The 15,331-nt window shown below is 39.1% G+C and overlaps 1 long non-coding RNA gene across 1 annotated transcript in view; it reads left to right on the top strand.

Annotated features, from left to right (window-relative positions):
* Positions 1-1,319: 1,319 nt before the first annotated feature.
* LOC135577247 (uncharacterized) overlaps positions 1,320-15,331 on the top strand; it is a 37,676-nt gene continuing 23,664 nt past the window's right edge. Inside the window, exon 1 of the long non-coding RNA XR_010468809.1 lies at positions 1,320-1,459. This is a non-coding gene — a long non-coding RNA (uncharacterized LOC135577247). The remainder of the gene's footprint in view (positions 1,460-15,331) is intronic.

Here is a 15,331-nt window from a genome sequence, read left to right on the forward strand (position 1 = left end):
CTCCAGCTGGGACCAAAGGCACCAAATGTTTCCCTCTGCAGTCACCTAGTTGGTCTCTGCTGTCTGGACAGTTGTCAGGTGAAGATATGACAGTCTTTATCAACCCTGAAACAGGCTGATCCTCAGCCTTGGTTAATTGATATATTCTGTTTGCTTTTTCCTTCAGGTCTTCATGCTGTTCATGTTGTATTTTTCTTTTCGGTTTTTGAGTTACTATTACCGACTTAAGTTCTGTATTTTTTTAATGTTTCCTATCTTGCCTGGCTTTAGCTTTATTAAACTCCGTCACAGCTCAATAGCTGATTTTTTCAATAAAGCTAAACTGGCCATGTGCTGTAGTGATCTGGGCCCAGACTAGGAGTTACAGTGGCATGACAATGGAATTAGTAGTTCCTTTAATTCTTTTTAGAAGCATCTTAAGTAAGCCTTCCAGAAAACTATGAAAAATTTAAACAAACCACTATTCCTTGGTGGTTTTGTATGTTATAGACACAGTGATGAGTATGAAGTAACACACTAAAAAAATCTGGGTTTTAATATGAATGGTGCAAAAGCAAACATATCCAATATCAAAATTTAATCATTGATTTAGAAAAACAGATAAACCTCTGATATAGGATTGCATTGCAATTTTACTCTGATTTATTGATGTGTGCATTTGAGGGGCTTAGCACTCTACTGCTCTGGTGAAATACAGCATTAGTACTTAGGAACAACATTTTTGAAGATTAGGATTTGAAAATTCAAACCAGAAAAGCCAACACTTGAATTGAAAAGCTGGAATTCAAAACAAAAAAATCTCAACTCCCTTCTTATGCTTGATATGTCTCTTTGGGTTTTAGAGATGATTTGTGCACAGAATTTGATCATAGCCAGCATAATGAATCTGAGTTTCTATTAATACTTTTGTTTAAATGTTTACATAATTAATTCCAGCCTTATTCAGTCCTCCTTGTATTATTTATGAACACTTTTTTTTTGTATCAGGAGTATTTGTAGATAGCAAAATTTATTCTAATGTTTGCTACAGATGGTGGATATGATTTTAAGCGTGCACAATCAACCAATTTAAATGATGAAGTAATTTTCCCATGTTCTCTATATCACATATGTGTGATATAAAAATATCATATGTTTTTTAAAAAATATGTTAGCTTATGAACATTTCCACCTTCTATATATTTCCAAGCGAAGAAGGTATGGCCACTGTCTTCAGAAGCAGTTTGGGAACTGCTCACCTTCAGATATATTTGTCGATCTTGGTGGCTAAATCTATGTGTCTGTAGGATCAGTGTACACATTTGTCCGATGTATTTACTTGTAGATGGTACATGATACTGAGGAATATGCTTCATTTCAGAAAGATGTAGCCAAAGGAACGAAGTATGGACACTGGCGTGAGTCTGAAGAGTGGCAGAATGGAAGACAATGCAGACACGTGCATTTGGAGAAATAATTTGTGAGTATTTCTGCAATTTGATGGGTTACAGTGCAGCTGTAATGATTTTCAATGAAGTCAAATGTGTGGTGAAACTCTGAATTACTTCAGGTGGCCCAAGATCTCACCTTCTCTTATATTTTTTCCTTAACCATATTCTGCTCAAAGCAGGGCAAGTTGTATTTCCTCTTGTTGCAGATAAGTGAAATGCACCTCATTCAAAAGAGAGAAGTAGCAATAATTTGACAGAGTTCAATAATATTGGTGGAATTTAACAAGGTTTAAGTGGTTTGACAAGATTCAATAAATTTGATGGCAAAGTTCACCTAATTAATTACTACATGGAAGAAAGATACAGAGGAAAATTTAGTTAGAACTGAGTTAGAATGATGCACACAGAGGCTGGAGACATGAAGAGTAAGGAGGATCCTCTCTTTGAGTCACAAGGTTCAGAGTGGACCTCTCTGCTTTCTGAACTTCTTTTGGAGCCTTGTTGTAGCTGGGCCCAATCTTGGTCTCAGTCTTGGTCAACAGTTTATGTCTAATGAAAGAGACACAAAGAGTAAGGAAGACCCTCCCATCAAGCCATGAGATTCAGAGTGGACCTCATTGTTTTCTGAAGTCTTTTTGGATCCTAGAAGCAGCTGGATCCAGTCTTAGTCTCAGACTTGGTCATCAGTTTATGTATAATGGAATTAGCCATACAATGGTTATAGTAATATTGAGTAGCTATGTGAGTTAGTAATGTTTTATAATATTAATTCAGCATGTTATCTGTCACATAGTGAGAATCTGTAGTAGGTAAGGGATGTCTCCACCTTGGGTAAGAAAGAATCTCTTAGTCTCAGGTAAGGAATCTCTAGCCTTAAGAGGCATCCCTGCTCGAGGGGAGAGTCACCTGATTTGCAGTCCAGCTGTAGTTCAGGAAAAGTCCATCTTGATAGTAATATTTATAGACTGAATAGCTGGTTATTAATCCATAGTATAGACAAGATAGATGTAGTTTTTCTAGCTTTGGTATCTTGTTCTGTACTTGTTATCTTGCACTTTTGGGTTTCAAACTCATCTTTGAAAATACTTTTCAAGACTACTTCACTCCCTTGTATGTGATCCAGGGGCTTTCTAGCTCACAAGCTCACCGCAAGGACATGAGGCCTGTTGCTCCTTAGTCAGCCTGAACCAAAGTACAGATAGGAGTCAAGTGGATCCATCACACTCATGTAGAAGTGTGTGATCAACAGCAGCTGTGCCCTAACTGTTGCCAAGGACTAAAAGATGGAAGTAAGACAAGAAGGCACATGATACACAATTTAATAAAAGGTTAAGTTTAAGATAGCATTTTTAGCAAGACAGATTAGTAAAGACACTGTGGTCATGAATGCAAGTGACATCTTCCAGGTTGTCCAGGTTCAGCTCAGGTAGATCCTGATATTCTGCCACTGCAAATCATGCTTGAATCCAGTGGCACCTTCTGTGATGAAGCTTAGGATATGCATTCAAATAGTTCCCTTCGGCTGTCTCTGCTCCTTGTTCACAAGGTAAATTATTGTATTGAAATACCAGTACTCATTACACCTATGTTGATACAGATGAGCAAGGTACAAGATGGAGAATGAGGGTCTTCAAGAGAAGATGATTTTAACAGAAACACACAAGAGAGAAAATAATTCTAAAAAGTAAGAGGGAGTTCAGTGGTTATTAAAATTGTCTGTGGTTGCTTCACAGTATGATAACATAATTCCAAAACATATAATCTGTTGAGATTTATCAGACATGAAAGAAGGCTGATAATTATTTAAAACAGAAAGTCTGACTTTTATCTTAAATGAAATGTTCCTGAAACAAGGCAGGTATTGTTTTGGTGAAGTTATACGAAATGCTGTTTTGATGTATTGAAGTTTATTGCTTGATAATTTTTATATCTCATGGCATTAATGCATGACAATTGAATAGATTCAGCTTTGAAGAAGAATTCCCCAGTTCCAGAGACTGATAATTACAGTATCACAGATAACTTCAATACAGATAAATACTTTTAAAATTAAGTCTGTAAGAAACGGACTTTGCCTGAACTTTGTCCAAATCTGCCTGAATTCTTGGGAAGATCTAGATTATTTTAACATAATCTGGATATGAAAGTTTTTTAATGCCTAGAGCTTCAGAGAAATTTAAGCTTTGCATAATTTTCAAGGTTTCATATCTTTGAACTGGTTACTTTTCAAAATTAACATTTGTCGTTTTATTGCATTTATATTGTTTCACTCATCCCATTTTGTATTGGAGCGAGACATTCTTGCTGGGCTCCTCACTTCACTAAATAAATGTTAGGTTTTGAATATTTTGTCATACCACTAGAGGGTTGTTTGAAAACCAGGAGTCCCTCTGCTTTTCATCAGCTAGTCTGTGGTAAACCTTTTATAATAATATAGTTTATAGCTTGTATCTTCATACTCACATTTTCACCAATGAAGGAAGTTGTGCATCAGTCTTCCATGTGTGGTTACATTTAGTGTAGTGAAAATGCAGCTAATTTGTACTTGTGTAGAAAAACATCAGACTCAAGGCCATACAATATCTGTTATTCTCAATGACGGGATGAGCTTTGCAGAAATCTTATAATTAGACTGTTGCTTTTCAAAAAACCTTAATTTTGACCCTCTTCTTGAGAGATCTTTTGGCTTTCTGTGTTGTATTTCCTGTTGATTCTTGGTGTAGAATGCAGACTATAGGCTCCCACTACACCAAACTTTCCTGGAGTTGAACCAGGGAGAAGCTTCCTGATAGAGTTTCTGTCTCTGGGCCAAAAGTCCTAGTTTAAGTCTGTCACGGTATTATGTAGAATACAGGGTAAGTATAGCTACAGTAGGTAGCTGTGCAATCAGGATGAAAAATAGCAACAAAAACCTCTGTCAGCTAGGCAGGATTTTAACTGCTTTGATTTGCGGCTATCACAGGCTTCAACAATAAGGTTGCTTTGGTATTTTAAAACACTTCCTATTGCTGATGCTATTTGGGCTAAAACAAGTTTCATCCAGCTTAAAGAGCTGGCTGACATCATTGTGAGACCTCTCTCCATTATCTTTCAACACTCTAGGGAATCTGGAAAGGTCTCAGTCGACTGGAAGCTGGCAATTATTGTCCCAATCTACAAGAGGGACAACAGGGATGACCCTGGCAGCTACAGGCCTGTCAGCCTCACTTCTGTGCCTGGCAAAATCACAGAGAAGATTGTTTTGGGAGTTATGAAAAAAACACCTGAATGTCAACTCAGTCACTGGTCCCAGCCAGCACATGTTCATGAAGGGAAAGTCTTGCTTGACAAAATTTCTTCCTATGAAAAGGTTGCACACCTGGTTGACCAAGGGAAGCCTGTTGATGTGTTCTTTTTGGATTGGAGTAAAGCCTTTGATACTGTCTCTCACAGTATTCTTCTTGACAAGGTGTCCAGCACCCAGCTGGATAAACACACAATGCAGTGGGGGAGAAATTGGCTGATGGGCTGGGCTCAAAGGATGCTAGTAAATGGGGTTATGTCAGGCTGGCAACCAGTCACCAGCGGGATTCCCCAAGGATCCATCTTAGGGCCAGTGCTCTTCAGTGTCTTCATAAATGACTTGGACACAGGACTTGAGGGAATACTAAGTAAATTTGCTGATGACACAAAATTGGGAGGAGTTGTTGACACTCTTGAGGGCAGAGAGGCCCTGCAGAGGGATCTGGACTAATTAGAGGACTGGGCAGTCACCAACCACGTGAAATTCAACAAGAGCAAGTGCCAGATTTCGCACCTGGGACACGGTAACCCTGGCTGTACATACAGGCTGGGGGATGAGAGACTGGAAAGCAGCACCACTGAGAAGGATCTGGGGGTTCTGGTCGATGTCAAGTTGAACATGAGCCAACAGTGTGCCCTGGCAGCCAACAGGGCAGCCGTGTCCTGGGTGCATCCAGCACAGCATTGCCAGCCAGGCAAAGGAGGTGATTGTCCCGCTCTGCTCTGCATTGGTGAGGCCTCAGCAGTTCTGGGTGCCACAGGATAAAAAAGATATAAAGCTACTGGAGGCTGTCCAGAAGAGGGGTACAAAGTTGGTGAAGGGTTTGGTGAGGAAGCCATGTAAAGAGCAGCTAAAGTCACTTGTTTTGTTCAGCCCAGAGAAGAGGAGACTGAGAGGAGACCTCATCACAGCTACAGCTTCCTTAGAAGGGGAGGAGGAAGGGCAAGCACAAAACTCTTCTCTTTAGTGACCAGTGACAGAACCTGAGGAAATGTCAGGATGATGTGCCAGGGGAGGCTGGACATTAGGAAAAGGTTCTTCACCCAGAGGGTGGTGGAGCACTGGAACAGGGTCCTCAGGGGGGTGGTCATGGCCCCAAGCCTGTGAGTATTCAAGAAGAGACTGGACAGCATCCTCAGACACATGGTATGAACTGTGGGATTGTCCTATGCAGGGACAGGAGACGGACATAATGATCCTTGCATGTCCCTTCCAACTCAGGACATTCCATAATTCTATGATTCTAAGACTGGCCTTTAACAAAAATAAATTTATTCAGCAGGGATAATAGAATCACTTCAAAGAAAATGTTCAGGTTTATTTATATTCATAAAGACTTGCTGCTCCCTGCACCTTTTAGTGAGAGTGCAGCATTCTACTCACTCAGCCATAATCCTGGGGAGGTGTGTGATGACTTTTAAAATGGTAACGCTTAAACTGTAACAATGAATACAGCATGTCCAGTTACGCAGAGTTAAAATAGTGTAGGTTTCTTCAGCAGTGTATCCTCTTTGCGTTCAGTCTTGGTTTAATTTCTGTGGCTGCAGGATAGCACTCAAGAAGACGACTGAGAATCAAAATGAATCACAATGAACTGAACATCTTGCACACTTTTAGGACATAATTCCATCTGGACTTGTTGTTTTCATAGTCAATTATTGTAGTTCTTAAAGTAAAAAATTGTCAGATGACTTAATTACAATAACTATATTGTTTCATTTTCTAATGAAAAGAAAAAGGGCCAGTGGAGAATAAGCAAATTTGAAATGATGAATAAGAAATAAGGAAAGGAAATTATGCTGAAATTAAGCATTGTTGTGTTCCTTATTTGTCCTGTGACTGCTTAATAACTGTAACTCTGATCTGCAGTCCTGTACACATTAACAATGTTGTATGCATCCATTGCTTGGTGCTGATTTACAAAGGAATGAAGAAAATTATAAATTAATTAATAACTTGTTCTTACAAGTCAACTAAATTTACTGCAAGTGGATCTTTGAAGCACTACTTTATTAAAATGTTGCTACAAAAATGTGGTGTGTAAGAGAAGAATATTATTTTCCTTTCTCAACTTGAGTTCAGCACAGAAGCTGTTAATGGAATTCCTGTTCCTCTCTCCCCTCAAGCTCACTGCTGTTCTCATTCAGCTAATGTTTCTGAAGGAACTGGGAAGAAGCAGGTGTGCCCTACTGAGTAGTATGTCGCATATGGTAACTCTCGTTTCTACAGCGGTTTTTCTCAGAGGTTGCTGGTGCTGTACAGTAACATGCCTGACTAATTGCCTCTGGACATTTGTGATGACTGTCCAGAGCGATCTTCAACTGGCAGTGTGGACTGACAGGTGCCGAAAGACATTGTACTGCTCGCTGCTCTGATTTTAAGAAGAATAGAGAAAGTGATTCAGCTTAATAATTAGCAATTTTCCTTGCATTCAGGTTTTCCTTCTTCGTCTGATTTGCTAACTTTGAGATTTATGACCTCCACTGCTCACAGCAGCTGCTGCCATGGGCTGCAGCCATCAAGATGCTCTGAAAGGCTGTGTGAGGCTACATCGAGAAACACAAGAGGAAATTGAAATGGCAAGACTCTGGAGATGGTTGATGAAGCTGGCTGATAGCTCCCACTCTGGAGGGAACCATAGGCTGTACTTTTTCAGTGTGGAAAAATAGACAGGAAACTTGGAGAGAACATGGGTAATGGCAAACCTATTTTCTCGCTGTTTATTAATATTCCTTTGAATGTCTGTGCTGGTGACTGTTAGGCCATTTAGTGACATTTCAAGGGAATGTAAAAAAAACCCTTCTGCTGTAACTGAGGGAATGCATGGTTAGGGAATCTCTAAAGTTTCAGGGTAGCCAGCTGCTGAGAGCAAAACAAATCTCTTTTCAGCTACCAGTCTACTATATGCATTGCAGAAAGCTTGCTTACAAGTGGTGGCTCTGCAGGTGAGAGTGGACAGCTGCTTCTCCAAATGAGCTTTGCAGGATGTGGGTCAGAGGTTTCATGATGCATCAGTTCACTGCTGGGAAGGAGCTGTGACTTCTGTGTAGAAGGAGACCTTCGCTTAGCCTTATGGTCTGACTTCCCAAGTGACAGGCAGGACCAGCTGCATCGGGCACCCACCACTGAAAGTTCAGCTGCTACCCCTCTTAAGTGCTGCTTAGGTGGCCTCTCTTTCAGAAACTAGGATTATAATGTAATCTCTCCCAAAGGGATTTGAATTCAAGATAAGCCTGTTTCTCAGCAACCCATACCCAAAAGTTCCGTGACAGAACTTTCAATACATTTATTTTGAGGGAAAAGGGGTGCAAGGGATTAGGTCCATGTGAGGTGGCTGTGAGGCTTTGGTGAAGGGTCTTCTGATAGAGTGGGCTGGAGGTGTGAGTCCCTGATACAAGTACTGCTAGGTAGCAAGAAGGACAGCGTATGGTCTGTCCACACATACTGCGATATAGGGCAGGAATAGTTTTTCCTTATTGTACCTTGGTCCTGTTAAACCCATCCTCTTCATCCTCCCAGGTGGCCAAAAAGGCCACTAGCATCCTGGCTTGTATCAGGAATAGTGTGGCCAGCAGGATTAGAGAAGTGATTGTGCCACTGTACTTGGCACTGATGAGGCCCCACCTTGAATCCTGTGTTCAGTTTTGGGCCCTTCAATACAAGAAAGATGCTGAGGAGCTGAAGAGAGTACAGAGAAGAGCAATGCAGCTGGTGAAGGTCCTGGAGCACAAGTCTGCTGAGGAGCAGTTGAGGGAGCTGGGGCTGCTTAGCCTGGAGAAAAGGAGGCTGAGGAGAGACCTTGTCGCTGTCTCCAACTACTTGAAAGAAGTTTATAGCATGGAGGATGTTGGTCTCTTCTCCATAGTATCAAGTGATAGGATGAGTGGAAATGGCCTCAGGTTGCACCAGGGGAGGATTAGGTTGGATATTAGGAAAAAATTCTTCCTGGAAAGGGTTGTCAGGCATTGGAACGGGCTGCCCAGGGAAGTGGTGAAATCAGAATCCTTGGATGTGTTTAAAAGGCATTTAGAAGAGGTCCTTAGGGACATGGTTTAGTGCTGGAATTAGGTTAGGTTGGGGTTGTACTTGAGGACCCTGAGGGTCTCTTGCAACTGAAATAATTCTATTATTCTAACAATGTTTTTCTGGCTTGCTGCTGATGTGAAGTCTCTCCTTGTCCTATGTGAAAGACAGTACTAAGAAGCAGCCAAGTGAATTGCTGCTGTGTAGTAGTATCCGTCCATCAACACATTTTTATGCAGTATGTTACTTTTCAATTGAATTCCAGTATCATTAGTTTAATTGGAAGTCTTTTCAGACTTTTTTTCTACTGCTAAAGGACTGAAAATAATTACAATGAAGTAATTAACAAGAAAATTTTCAGTTTGATTCTTGAAAAAACATATTTGAAAAAATCTATTTCTGTCATTCATTCGGAATGGACAGGATTATTTTACAGCTTTGCATATAAAATACATCAATTTACTGTCTAAATGTAGTGCTGAGATGTGACAAGAGACATGGGTGAGAAGCTGCAGCTGAGCGGGTTATTTAATCACTTATTTTTAGCAAAATTTTTCTGATATGAGGAAAAGCACAACTTTTCACATATAAAATTAGAAGGGGAGTTTATAGGTAAATGTAGCTGAAGTGTCAGTCTAGAAATTTACCTTATGACTACTTTCATCTTAATGTTGAAAGAGAAAACCTGGGAGAAAAACAGAACTTTCTTCAAGCACAGAAGTTTGACCAGTTTACATAATATTATTATGACACTAGATATAAGTTTATGCATGCTAAGTAAGCATGATTTTCCTTCATAAAGAGAATAGTAAGGGAAAAAACCTGCATTTGTGGTATCAGGCTGAACAAAGGGAAACTATGACAGAGGAAGCAGAGCCTTGCAATTATAGTCAAGAGGTGAAATGGAAACACTGTTCCAATTAATACAAGATGCCCAGTTTCATCTGCTGTCTTGCAGATCATTTTGGTAAATTCTGTCACCTGAGGAAAAGTCCTACTGTTTTTTATATAGGTCACGGTTATTATTCCCAAAGTCTGAAGCTCTCCTGAAGGTAGGCTGCAAATATAAACCCTATTTTCAGCTTTATAAATTGGAGAAACATATTCCAGCTGACAGAAGTAATACATTTAAGTAATATAGATAAACCATTATATCAGGAATAACATCTCTTTCAATATTGACTGTGACATATCCTTAATGTTGAGTACCACTTGCATATGCCTCTATATATCTGCTTCCTTACTTGCCAGTTAAGACTGATTTTGCTTAAAACTGTAAATGCATTTTGTAAGCTAGCAGTCATTCCAATATGTAATTTTACAAGGAATTTAAATTTTTCTGTTGTCCCTTCTCCTGATCACCTTAGGATTAATATTTTATAGAAAGAAATAGTGTGAGCATTTCTCTCAAATGTCTTTACTCTGCATTCTTTACAAAGAGAGAAAAAAAATACTGAAGAAATACAGATATTGTTTGATGATTTTAGGTTATTTATAAAATAACAAGACTTTTTGTTTTGGGTGGGAATATTATTTTCTTCAAGCTGTAGTGTTTTTGTGAAATTTCAGGGAAATTCACAAAAAAAACTTCCAAGCAAAAATATATTGAAATACAAGAAAAAGTATTGAAGTTTTCTTCATTTTTTAAAATATGAAAAATGTTAATTTTTATTACTGGAAGTAGCTTAAGCCTATTAAAGCCTTCTTTCCAGCTGTCACCGCTGCTGGCATGCAATCATTACATGCTCTAATTTTACTCTTGTAAAAGTTACCAAGAGCTACTGCTAGTTAGTAGTGATATATTTTATCTTCTGGATCAATTTTCCTCCTTTGCTTGCTGTACTATCGTGAAGTTTTATAGAAATGAACCTTAGAGTTAAAAACATAATAGCAAACATTCACAGAAAAGAAAAAAAAAGAAGTTTTAAACAATGATTTCATAATATGATGGGTTAAGAAATAATGTAAAAATATAAAAATGGAAATCCTTTAAAGACACTTTGAATTTAATTTCAAACTGGGAAATTTAGATTTATAATTTTTACACAATATTTTGAAACATTGAAACAAATCATTTTCAAATCAGGGCAAAAAATTCTCTTTCATTGAGATGTCAAACATTTGTTTCCATTTTGAGTTGTTGTTTTTTAATATGTAAAATGCTAGCAGTGAAACTATACTGAAATAGGACCAGTATAAAGAGCTGGAATTTCTGAACACTTGATTTTTAAAAGTTTGTGAAAACTTACCTTGTGTTGCTGTAGTATATCTGCCCTAGAGCTGAAGCAGGTGAAATAACAAGGATTGCAGTTTTGCATCTGGTATGAGGGGTTGCAAAATCAGATTCTTAATGTATTACGAATAATTATAAAGGCATTAATAGTTGTTCAGCTTTACATGGTGTTAATTTTTTGAGCTGTGAGGCTTGTCATTCATCAAAAAACATTTTTCTTCTTTGATGAGAAGTTTCATTTTTCTGGTCTCTATATTCTGAATATAGTTAGAATCCCCCAAACAAGTCCTGCTTGTTAGTGGAATACTGACCCTGTCTCTGGATTAGTATAATTAGTATAATATTCAAACCACAATGACAAGACATTTTCACCTGTTTGGCCTCAGACTGCTCATAGTGTTGTCTTCATTGACAGGAGCTGGGTTGTTATAGAATCCCATGCTGTCCTGCTGTGTTCTTCATCTGCAAACTAGCTTGCACATCCTATGCTCTTTCTGCACTGCTCGACGATTGTTTTGCACTGCCTCTTGGAGTGTGAAAACAAAGCTTATACCCTGTATAATTGATTTTCTCCTTTGATTTCCTCTCCTTCTTGTTCAGTAAATGAAACTGCCGCTCCAAAAGATATTGGTGAAAATTTAATATAGATTTGGGTTCTGATATGGCTAGCCAGAGCTGTCGTTTATTCAAAACTGGTAAAGGAGAATAGCCTGCTTGTTTAATTTGGGCTGTTCTCTTCCTCACACTATACAGGAAATAATGTGGAAAGGAAGGTACTGTAGATAACACGGTGGATGATAGTTTGTCATAGCAGCTCTCTCTGGAAAGGGATCAGGCAAATACCCAAGCACACATGATGCCGGAGCTCTGTTGAGGGCTGAAACACCCCTTCTTTTCCTTCATTACAGTTCCCACATGACATTTGCTAGCCTCAACTTACTCTCAAGCTGTTGGTTAATGGTTTATGTCCCTCTGGCACCTCTTGGCACCTTTGTGCATATCCAATGTGTCTCCAGGCTGCTTCTTTCTCACTTGCTGAAGTCTCCCCTAGTTTTGTGTGTTCTTCATGACCTCAAAATGGGTTTGCTCCTTGCTTCAAAGGGAGCTTTCAAAATGTAAAGCTGAACCTTTTGGCAGGTTTTTAATGTCTGATAACTATTTTGAGCAAACTGAACTATTGGGGGAAGAGTGTCAAATATACCCTTTATGCCGCACTGAGCAGTAAAAGTGGGAGAGCAGATGTTTAAAATGGGCTCGCTGGGGAGCTGCCTCAGGCTGATATGTGCAGGGAGCATGGCTTCTTGCTGGACACTCTCAGCTGAATGTACAGCAAAGGAAGGATGAAGTTTAAAAAGCCTTAGGTAATAAATCTGCAGCATGAATCGAAAATATTTAGGTGTTGTACATGTTCGCATATTGAGTTTAGCAGAAACTGTGTGTAAAATTTCTCTGAAACTTATTCCCTATGCCCTGTTTCCTCAGTGTCTTACTGTGCTTCACTTCTCACTCGTATCAACTAGGGATAAGCAGAATTGTTGGTCACCTGTGCTAGAAGGGATAAAAACTTTCCTTTTCCCATGTTATTGTGAAATGAAACATAGCCATGGAGCTCTGTTCTACAGAGAAACCGATTTTTTTGGCGCACGCCTGGACATCTGCAGTCCTGAGAGTGCATGGAGTGGTGAGAGGAAGCAGAGCAGTACAACCAGACCTGAAGAGGAGCACAACTGGTTCGTAACACTGTTCATCCACTACACAACATTGCTAAAAACTTTCAAATGGTTAAAAAGGACTTAAATCTTTGATAGACTTACAGCTTAGAGACTGTAGAAGGTTGGATGAAAGCAAGGTAAAGTGCTATATTGTGTTTTTTGGTGGTTTTTGTTTGTTTGCTTGTGTTTTGTTTGGTTTTTGTTGTTGTTTTGTTGTTGTTGTTTTTGTTTGTTTGTTTTCCACATTGCTCTTGTTACTGTATAGGACTCAGAGCCTGCTCGAATCATTTGGTTGCAACAGAGCCCTGCTTAGGTTGTTGCTGCACAGGCACTTTGAAAAAATTCTAAGCAGGTTTTCCAGGCACTCCCTAAAGCCACCTGAAATTCCTTCATCCATGGCAATCATTGGCAAGAGGCTCCACATGTCCTCGTGAGACCAGTTTTGTAATCAGTCTCCTTTTGCTCTTTTTGATCATGGCGCCAGCCATCTTTGTTTGACAGACTCTGTTTATTTGCATTAGTGGAGGAAACAACCATTCCCTATCCACTCCTTCTGTGATAATGGTGATCTTCTAAGCCTCTATCATTTTACTCAAGCATAAGCCTTTTTCCAGGCTACTTAAATGTAGCCTGCTCAAACATTCCTCTCACGAAAACTGCTTCATAGTTTTGAGTATATTTGTTGCCTGTGTTTGAAAATTTTCCAGTTCTAATATATCCTCTTTAAAGCTGTGGTATAAAGACTGCTCAAAGTATTAAAAATATTGCTTTGAAGTAAAGGATTTGTTCAGTGATGCAATTACATTTTGTGTTTTGTTCTCTATTGCTATCTCAAGTCTCAATGCACTTCTTGGTCTTTTGACTGATACTGATCTTGCAGCTGCTGGTTTTATGCAAGAGCCTGTCCCAACTGCAAGATCTCACTACTGAGTATTAATGACCAGCTCAGGGCCTGTCCTTTCCCTGTGTGCAAATGTGGAATTCTTCTGTAGTGAATTTCATCCATTTTCTGCTTTACCTAGTGCTCTGTGGCTTTATTACTCTTTCTCTTTTCCCTCACCAGGACTGCGTTAGCTCAAGAAGGAGGACCAAGCCAGCTCAGGCAAGGCCAAATGCTTCTTTAGGAGATGCACGACCTAATTTGTCCCATTTGTGCAAGGCTTTGCTAAATCAAAGATGCAGTTTCCAGACGTGTCACATCTGACCTCCATCTTGCCATAAAAATTGTCTTCCTTTCTCCCAAAAGGGCAATAGGTCTCAGAAGGAATTGCTGCAATTCACCTCCCCTGAGGCTGACTGTGAATGTGGTGAACATGTCCCAGGTGGTACAAATCCAAATAATGGATCAAGCTTCAACTTGATATGAAAAATAAATAAAAATAAAAACTGTAGCGTAAGCCATTGTTGCAGGTCAAACAACACAGATCATAAAATCTCAGGGTATGTGCAGGCAATGTTATTTGTTGTCAGGGGGGTATACCTATAGAAAAGTATTGTAGGGGGTTCCCTCAATCTGGAATTTTGCACTTTTAGGGGATGTTTCTAAATATTCCCTTTCGATTTATGCAAACAAAATACTAATACCACCTTCAGTTCAAGAAATCCAGCTATATAATAAATCAATCAGTCCATCTTAAAAGCACTTTAGTATCAATGAAAGTTTGTGTATTAAGGGCCTATGCAGTGTTCTTCAGATCTTGGGAGCTGAATTCTATTTGAATTTACAAATAGTCCAACTAAACTGAGAGGGATTGCTTTGTGGGGACCTGCTGCTCTCTGTGTCCAGTGAGAACTGCAGAGTCTGTTTTGTTTTGTAGCAAGAACCAGCACTGGCCTTTCAAAACCTCAGGCACACACATGCACCTTTGTGATCTCTGAAGTTTTCTTACTTGCCCGTAAGAAAAAGGCAGTGATTCACATGTATGTACTCCTGATTTTCCTGTGTAACTACAGGCAGAAGACCAAATTTTGATAAAGCCATGCTCTTCAGATGCCAGCAGCACTGATGCTACAAGAAGCGTAGTTATTTTCTATACTCCAATGCTGTTTTGCAGACTGAAGCTTTAAGAAAGTTTTCATCATTTTTGCAGCTTACACATTTTCTTCTACAAAATAGGAGCAGTAAATAACTGCTTCCTAATTTCAGATGCTCAACATGTAAAACTACAGAAGGAGAAATTGCAGTGTAAAATGCTGATGAAACACATCTTACACAATTTCTCAAGTTTTGTGCTGGGGACAGTAAAGGCACATCCGCTTCTTTTGCTCTTTACCTGTGCTGGCACAGGACAGGAAGATTTTCTTTTCATCTCTTAGAAGGTCTTATAGCCAACATTATGTGAATTTTCCTGTAAACTCCTATTCTTTCTTTCTGCAGCTACTTTGTCTGGGTTTCTCCTCATTTTGGATAGCTAGCACTTTTTAGCTGTTTCTTAGACTAGTACATTGGTTTTCCTTATGGCAGGCAGATTCCTTATTTGTTCTGATTTTGTCAATTTTGTAACGCTTTAATCTCTTTTCCATTTATGCTCTTCTTTTTATACTTATTTCTTAGTTTTATAAGTACTTTTACCCCATCTGTCTCTTTCAAGACCTTTCCTACACAGATAGATGTGTAAGATGCCTGATAATTAATGTCAGCTTATAATTC

This window comes from Columba livia, chromosome Z (assembly GCF_036013475.1).
Source record: "Columba livia isolate bColLiv1 breed racing homer chromosome Z, bColLiv1.pat.W.v2, whole genome shotgun sequence".
NCBI classification, from domain to species: Eukaryota; Metazoa; Chordata; class Aves; order Columbiformes; family Columbidae; genus Columba; species Columba livia.